This window comes from Fundulus heteroclitus, chromosome 2 (assembly GCF_011125445.2).
Source record: "Fundulus heteroclitus isolate FHET01 chromosome 2, MU-UCD_Fhet_4.1, whole genome shotgun sequence".
In the NCBI taxonomy this organism is placed as follows: Eukaryota; Metazoa; Chordata; class Actinopteri; order Cyprinodontiformes; family Fundulidae; genus Fundulus; species Fundulus heteroclitus.
Genome location: NC_046362.1, coordinates 20320398 through 20327955, shown reverse-complemented (window position 1 = coordinate 20327955; position 7558 = coordinate 20320398). Strand labels below are relative to the sequence as shown.

The 7558-nt window shown below is 42.2% G+C and overlaps 1 protein-coding gene across 1 annotated transcript in view; it reads left to right on the top strand.

The window, feature by feature from the left end:
* The first annotated feature begins 2947 nt into the window (after positions 1-2947).
* fam107b (family with sequence similarity 107 member B) overlaps positions 2948-7558 on the top strand; it is a 30266-nt gene continuing 25655 nt past the window's right edge. The window contains exon 1 of the mRNA XM_012882116.3: positions 2948-3142. The gene's annotated coding sequence lies outside the window, so the exon portion shown is untranslated. The remainder of the gene's footprint in view (positions 3143-7558) is intronic.

Genomic DNA, 7558 nt, shown 5'->3' with positions numbered 1-7558 from the left:
TGCAAAGAATGGAAAGAGATTTCAGTCTCCAAAAGACTGGTGAAAGAGGTTGCTTCCCCAAAGTATTCACTCAGGGAGCTTGAATGCAAATGCATACCACACTTTCCATATTTATAAAACCATCTATAGTTTTTCTTCCACTTGACCATTTTGACCCACCTTGGGCTTATCCCAAAATACAGTGAGGTTTGAAGCTGTAATGTGACAAAATCTTGGTGGGATAAGGCACAGCTTCCTCTCGATGTTGCTACACTCCTGAGGACAGCTCACAGAGCAAACATGTGCTATAGTTCAAACTTTTTAAAGTGGAAAATATCCACAGTTTTCCGGTTGCTGTGTAGCTGCTACTTTATTGTCCAGCAATAAAAGCAGTCGGAATCAATCTCTTTCCGAAACAATAAAACATGTGATCTTCTCCAAGTACATTCCCTATATATAATTTGATGTTTGTCCTTACCCATGCTCTTTGTGAAAATGCAACCCTTCTCCCGGGTTACACCATTTTATTAGAAGTACAGTGCAATAGTATGGAGAAACTGGCTTGTTGACAGTTGATTTGCTATAAGTTTTTACGTTTTTTTAGACAACTTTCACTCCCTGGAGTACAACCATCTGCATGCACACACTCTCCCACATGTTTTGCACATCTGTATCCTGCTTGTGAATATTTCTGAGTATAGTGGTCACTGTAGGGAGTATCCTCTGTGTCTGTGATAACTCTTCCCATGACTCATCCTATTGTTGAGCGCAGTTCTCTTAGTCAGCCCTCTCCTGAATAATGAGAACGTACATAGGAATGTCTTACGTCTGTCTTGCCTTCTCCCTCAAAGCTCAAGCAGACTATTTTTTTTCATGATTAGTTTTGTAATTTCCAGTAAACCTGCCAATTATGTTTGAGCAGAAACATCCTCCAACAGAGACTGAATAGGAAACAAATACTTTTTAGGTTGATATACAGGTCAATTTTCCCCCAAAACAAGATAAGCAATCTGAGGTGACAGGTCATGTTGAAACTAGGCGTTTTAGAGAGCTGATTTAACAGAAGGGTGGTGGGTAATCAGATCCACAGACCCCTAAGTGGTAAGAAGATTATTACTTATCACACAGAATGCTCAGGGTATTCCATGTGTGGCAACACAAAGCAGAATGCTGATCTGTTATAATCAAGAGAGGTGTGAGCAAATCACTTGAACGCAGAAACAATCTCAAACCAGGTCACCGAACAAATGAATGGGTGGTAGCTGAAATACCAGTTTGCTTCATTAACCCTTATAATGAAGAGCTTTAAACATTTCAGGTGATACCAAAATCATGATGAGAACTTTGGGAAGAAACTATCCCTGTTGAGTCATGTGAGACTATTTCAAATTGCAATGGGAAAAATAGAGAAATCTTGCTATGAAGCTTGCGCTTGTTTTTAGGTCATATTTTATTATCTTATTTAATCTGAGTTGAATGTTTAAATTCCTTGCGTTGTTACTGTAGTTGTAACTTATTTGTTGTTGTTTTTTTTCTTGTCAAAATCGGTCTCTGTTGGTAAATGAGGTCTTAGACATCAATGAGACAACCTGTGTAAATGAAAGGTTGAATACACAAATCTTTCAAAAGATGTTGCTTAGAACAGTGTGTAACCTAAAATTACTTTGCACGACAATATTCTTTCGTCAGCCTAAGTTTCAATCTAGGAGATTTGGTGATGTCAAGCATAAAATGTGCTGACCTTTTTTTAAGCTTTTATTTAATGTTTTAGTTAATGGTTGAATGAAAATATTTTCATCAAAGTTATTAGGGATTAGAGGGTTTTCTCCTGTTCTGGTCAGTAAATGTGGAAACAAGTGGAAACAATGTTTAGGTTCAATTTCAGATGTGGTCTACTAAATCTTAAACAACTTCAATAGACTGAGCGCTGCCTTAGCATGTTCTTGTATTGTAATGACAGCAGTTGTACAGTAAAACATTATTGTAACTTCAAAATTACCAATCGAGTTTGGACTCTCAAGATCCAGAATGTCCCGTCACTGTTTTGTTGTAATAGTGTAATAGCTTCCTAATGTTTACAAAGCATAATTTATTTCTGTAAAGTTAAGAAATTATGAGTAATTTTTATTCTTAGCCTGGTTGGGACCAATCCATCAAGAATAAGACATATTATCTAAATGAAGGAGGGCACTTCATATCTGCATTAACATCCAACTATATTATGTCATTTTTCATTTCCTCATTAAAGTCTTCTGGAAGGAAATGTGGTTAGATAACAAATCCAAGGAGATTGCTTATGGTTATTTTGGTTTGATTAGAGGCCATAATCTGCTATATTTTAAAGGTCTAAATGGGGATCAGATCCAAAATCAATGGCAATAGAGTATACATCTCTTTGAGAACACAAATATAATTCAGTTAAATCGTCTATGAGATTTGAGCCTGTATAGGACTATATATCAACAATAAATTAAAATACTGAATGACAGAGAATAATAAAAGGAATGGCACAACTGTTCAAAAACATGGCTTGTGTTGTTTACAGGTAAAAATGTAGGAAGTGATTAAATGGGTATGCAGACAGACAGAAAGACTACTGCAAGTAGTCTGTTTCTGGTTAAGTCCCCACAATAAAGAGCCTTTTCATGTCACTGTTCTTGCATAAACTTTTGGCAGGAATTAAGCTTTTACAAGAACATTTATCTAATCTAATATGTACAGTTATATGCCTCATAAAATCTATTATGTTACTTCTCTATTATTTCCCCTTTACCGGACATTTCATAGGAAACGCTGCTTTTTGGAGCTGCACGCGCTCCAAACCCGCCCCGCCCTGAGCTCGTGGGGTCTCCCCCCCCCCTCTCTCTGATCTAAACCCCGCGAGCAGATGAAAGAAAAGAAGCGGTTAAAGGAGGAGGGGTCAGCCGATTGCGTCACAGAGCCCCTCCCTTCCACTTTAAATTTACAATTTCTATGGCTCCTGGCTAAGTGTACGTGTGTGCGGTGCGGTGCGCGCTCGAGCTATTGAACAGTTTTTGCCCAAGGAGACACACCTCGAGCCGAAGAAGTGACCCGGAGAGGCGCTTATGGTGCTCGGACCACTTTGTCATTTTGAATAGTAAAAGAACAGAGTTGGAAAAGTCGCGTCGGGTTCTACTTTGAGGTAGGTCTATGTGTGTGTGTGCGTGTGTGTGTGTGTGTGGCTCTGTTTTTTTTTTTTTTTTTTTTTCGTTTTGCTCTATCGTGAGGGGTCGTTTCACAAGCGCACTAACAAAAGCAGCACGTTTCAGCTGTCTGTCCCACCCCGCCGCTATACAGTGTGTAGAGGCTGGGTAGGAAGGGGGTGTTTAAAAACTAAAAAAAAAGAAAAAAAAGTAACGAGTTTGGATGGAGCAGACAGAGAGAGAGAGAGAGAGAATGAGATGGCAAAACACAAACTCCTGCTTGCTTCATTGTCTGCTATTGTTGCGGCGCAGGACTGTAGGCACGGGACAGTGGAGAACAAACACGCTGGGCTTGTTATTGTTCACCACGTACAGACTGCAAGATCTCTCTCAGTCTAATCTTTTAGGGGTTGGGGGGGGATGAATGGAGGAAAATGGACTTTGTTTACTATCTCTGTTTGGCTGAGATTAACACTGATGAGCATAACGTGCAGAATCACCGTTGTTTAACTCACTCTCGCACGTTTAAACATTTGGGCTTTATGTCATAAAGCAAGTAATATCCTGAAAAAATATCCACGCATTAGAATTGGTGTATTTTTGAGTCGTGAGTCAGATATAGTGTGTGTATGTATGTGTGTGTGTGTGTGTGTGTGTGTGTGTGTGTGTGATCACCCAGCAATGACTACTGCTCTGTGTGTCAAAGAGCTGACAACCATGTGCTGTCATCGAGGCAGACTGGCCAGCTGTCATGTGAAGTGTTGTCTCTGCACAGTCTTGAGGTTGTGAAATTTCTGTGGGCTTTCTTGTCAAACTTTAACACCGAGCAAACAAGCCGGGGGGGGGGGGCCCGAGGACCCAGCCAGGGCCCTATATTATGTGTATTTACTGGGTGGAGGCTTTTGGAACATTGGCTTCTTGCGAAGAGGGGAAACGATAAGCTTACCTTCAGGTGGAGTAGATGAGATATGGGTCATGAGATGAGAAGTGGCAAAAGCAGATGGGAGGATCTGTAAGTTCTGAGCAGCGTGTTTGCACTTATGTGTGTTTAAAAAAAAAAAAAAAAAAGAAAGAAAAGGGGGGGTTCTAGCACATGTGTTAGTCATTTAGAGAGGAGCTTGCTGAACGATTTACATCTGTTTTCTGATCTTTGAACCCCCTCCTTCCTTCTCCTTTCTCTTGTTTCCCTCGGTGAGTGTCTCTTGCGTGTCCTCCGTTTCCAGTCAAGGCAGATGCTGTCACTGTGTGGTGGGTGGGTAGTTTTCTAAAAAAAAAAAAAAAAAAAAAATGAATTTTTTTGTCTGCTCCATTATTATTGCACTCAAAGGAATTTAAATATGTAGGGGGGCACTGAATAGTTTCCTAGCTAAAATTGGAAAGTGTTCATTTGTGGTTCTGGGAACTGTGTTTGCACAGAATTGGGGTCTATGTTAGGACGTGTGACCTCCAAAAAGAATCTTTTTGTCTTTTTTTTTTTTTTTTTTTTTTTTTTTAACACAGGGAATAGGTGTGTGTCTGCTTTAGAGGTGTAAAATTACCAGCCCCGTGTGCCATAGTCTGGCCGATCTGTCTGCGGGTACAACATTTTTATAGCTCAGCGGAAGGCCCTCATGCTTACAACCCACAAATCTAGACGCAGCTCTACTGGGTGAATGTTTCAGGGTGACGTTTGTCAGTTACATTTTGGCCACCGACAGTGAATACAACCTTTTTTTTTTTTTTTATCTTCTCTGATTAGAGAGCATGGAAATGCGGTTTTGGTTTTACCTCACGCATCTTCTGCCTGGCTAGAGTTTGCTCAGAACTATGTTGTGCGCAGAAATTTGTTCCCCTTTCAGCTGTTAAAACTGGGAACTACAAGACTGCTTTTTTTTTTTTTGATACTGTTACATAACACTTGCACTGTTGATGCCAAACTATTGCACTTTTTTTTTGCATAATAACAAGAATTTCAGCTTGTTTGCTGATCAACTAGGAGGCTCAGATTTTACAGACACAATGTGTCAGAACAGCACCATAAGTGTGTATTAAGTTATTTAGTTTTCTTAAACAGATCGCTCATCGTTGCCCCCCCCCCCCCCCCCCCCCAAACTATCATAAGCGGGGTTAGTTTAGCAAAAAAAAAAAAAAAAAAAAAACATCCTTTCCTTCTATCATATCAAGTTTTAAACTAAAGTTTAAAGGAAGTTTTTTTTTTTTTTTTTAATTTCTTCAGCTCTTCTAGCATCATTTTCACATGTTTTGCTAGTTTTCCCACTGTATTTGTGACCGGGCCCCACTTTTGTGACGCCTATCTTTTTCCGGTTTTCTTTGACATCTGACCTGTTATTGCATTTTTGTTTTTCTTCTGAAAACTTTAACGCATAAGAGAGAGAAAAAAATGGCCGCTACTTTCTTTGAGAGAGGTAGCTGTTTTGAATCAAGCGGAAAAGGCAACAAGCGCAAGATGGTCCCAATCTATAACCTGACAACAGCCAGCTGCATGTATCGCTCCGCCTAGCTCCACTCACATACATCTGGGACACGGCTGATTGAAAGTGATTTCCCCAACCAAATTTTTGGTCTGGCCAATCAGGACGCAGGGCGGGTGTTTCATGGATGTGACGTAGTGGAGAAGTGACCGTGAGATTCCAACAACAATGGCGGCTCGCATCGAGGAAGCAAGCGTTAGCATTGATGCTGCTATTTCTTCCGTGTTGTCCAATCTATCTGATATTGTTTCATTAAAAGAACATCAGAGAACGCCTCTGAAGGCTTTTGTTGGTGGAAACCATGTTTTCGCCCTTCTCCCGACCGGATTTGGCAAGTTTTGTTTTCCGGGGCGCGTACGCGGACGCGCAACGCGGACGCGCCCCGGAGCGGTTAGCGGTTAGCGCGAACCATATTAGGAGGCCTTTAGTCCTTGACGCGGTCAGCCCGGGATCGACTCCGACCCGCGGCGCTTTGCCGTCTGTCTTCCCCCCTCTTTCTGTCACCTCACTGTCAATAAAAGGTGTGCCACTACAGTGTTTCCCGCAGGAAGTTGCTTATGCGAGGCGGACCGACTCGCGGAACGGGGGGGGGGGGGTGGATGACTTTTTCTCCGCGGACCGGCTCGCGGAGCGGGGGGGTGGACGACACGTTTTTCGCGGACCGGCTCGCGGAGCGGAGGGGGGGGGTGGACGACACGTTTTCCGCGGCCGCCTCGCCAAGATAGCGCTGCGGGAAACCCTGCACTAGAGCCGCAAACACATAAAAAAAAAAAAAGTTTTTTTTTCCGGCGTCGGTCTCATCAGCGTCACGGGTTAGCTTCGGTGTGACTGGTTGAAATAGCACGTCGATAAAGATGACAGACAAGTGGCTTATCCAATCATATGCAAGGAGTTTTGATAAGGCCCAGCCTTCAGTAAAGGCAATTCCTATGGCGGTGTCCCAGATGTATGTGAGTGAAGCTAGGCGGAGCGATACATGCAGCTGGCTGTTGTCAGGTTACCCAATCTATGCATCAAAGCACACAACTTTTATCTGAGATGGACTGAACTAAGAAAAAACGTGCAACAAAGTAATATCCTGTGGACTCAGAATGGTGGGAGTTTTGATGTTTTCAACTTTTTTTTTAGTATTTTTACTTCTTGATCAGATCTGACCTAGAGAAACCTGTCCTTTTCAATCCCTGGCCGATTTAATGGTACATCCCTACTTTGTGTGGTAAGTTCCTGAGACGTGATGCAACCCAAACGCAAGTGATGCAATCACAGCATCCTCCAACAGGCCGAAGAATCTGTTTACTTTCGTGTAGTTTTGTTGCTATGGCGTTCGCCGATCTCAACCCAGGGACCGATTGTCAGTGTGGATGCCTTCACGGGGAGGGTGGGGGTGAAACAATTCATGTAAAAGCCAGGCATGCAGTGACTTGCTCAGTTGATTAACTTATAGAGAAGATACTCGGCATGCATACGAAATGCTGAGGCCCGAGCATCGACGTGCGCACCTAAAGAGAGTGATCTTTCCAAAAGAACCGCATTGATTTTCCTGCTCTTATGTCAGAGCTTCAATCACAATAAAGCGCCATTACTGCGCTGGCTGGTTTTGCGTCGTCTTGGAGAACGGATGGCACGCGTGGACTCTAAATGCTTCCCTCTTTGTGGCTTGTTAGGCGGAAGTAAAAGGAGGCCGGGGATGAATGCCGCTTGCATTGGAGAAAGACACTAAAACACAAGCAGGGACATGCAACCAGATAAGAAGGCAGGAATCCATGAGGTTTCCAGTATTTATTTTATGTTCTTAGCAAAAGAAGGTTCAGATTTTTTTTTAAACTATATCATTACCTTCTCTTTTAACGACCCTTTTAAACATGCCTTTGTGCTGTACTTTGTATCCTGTGAGACGTCAAATCTGAGTCAAACAAAGGGTCCTCAGTGTTTGGCTTCTTTGTT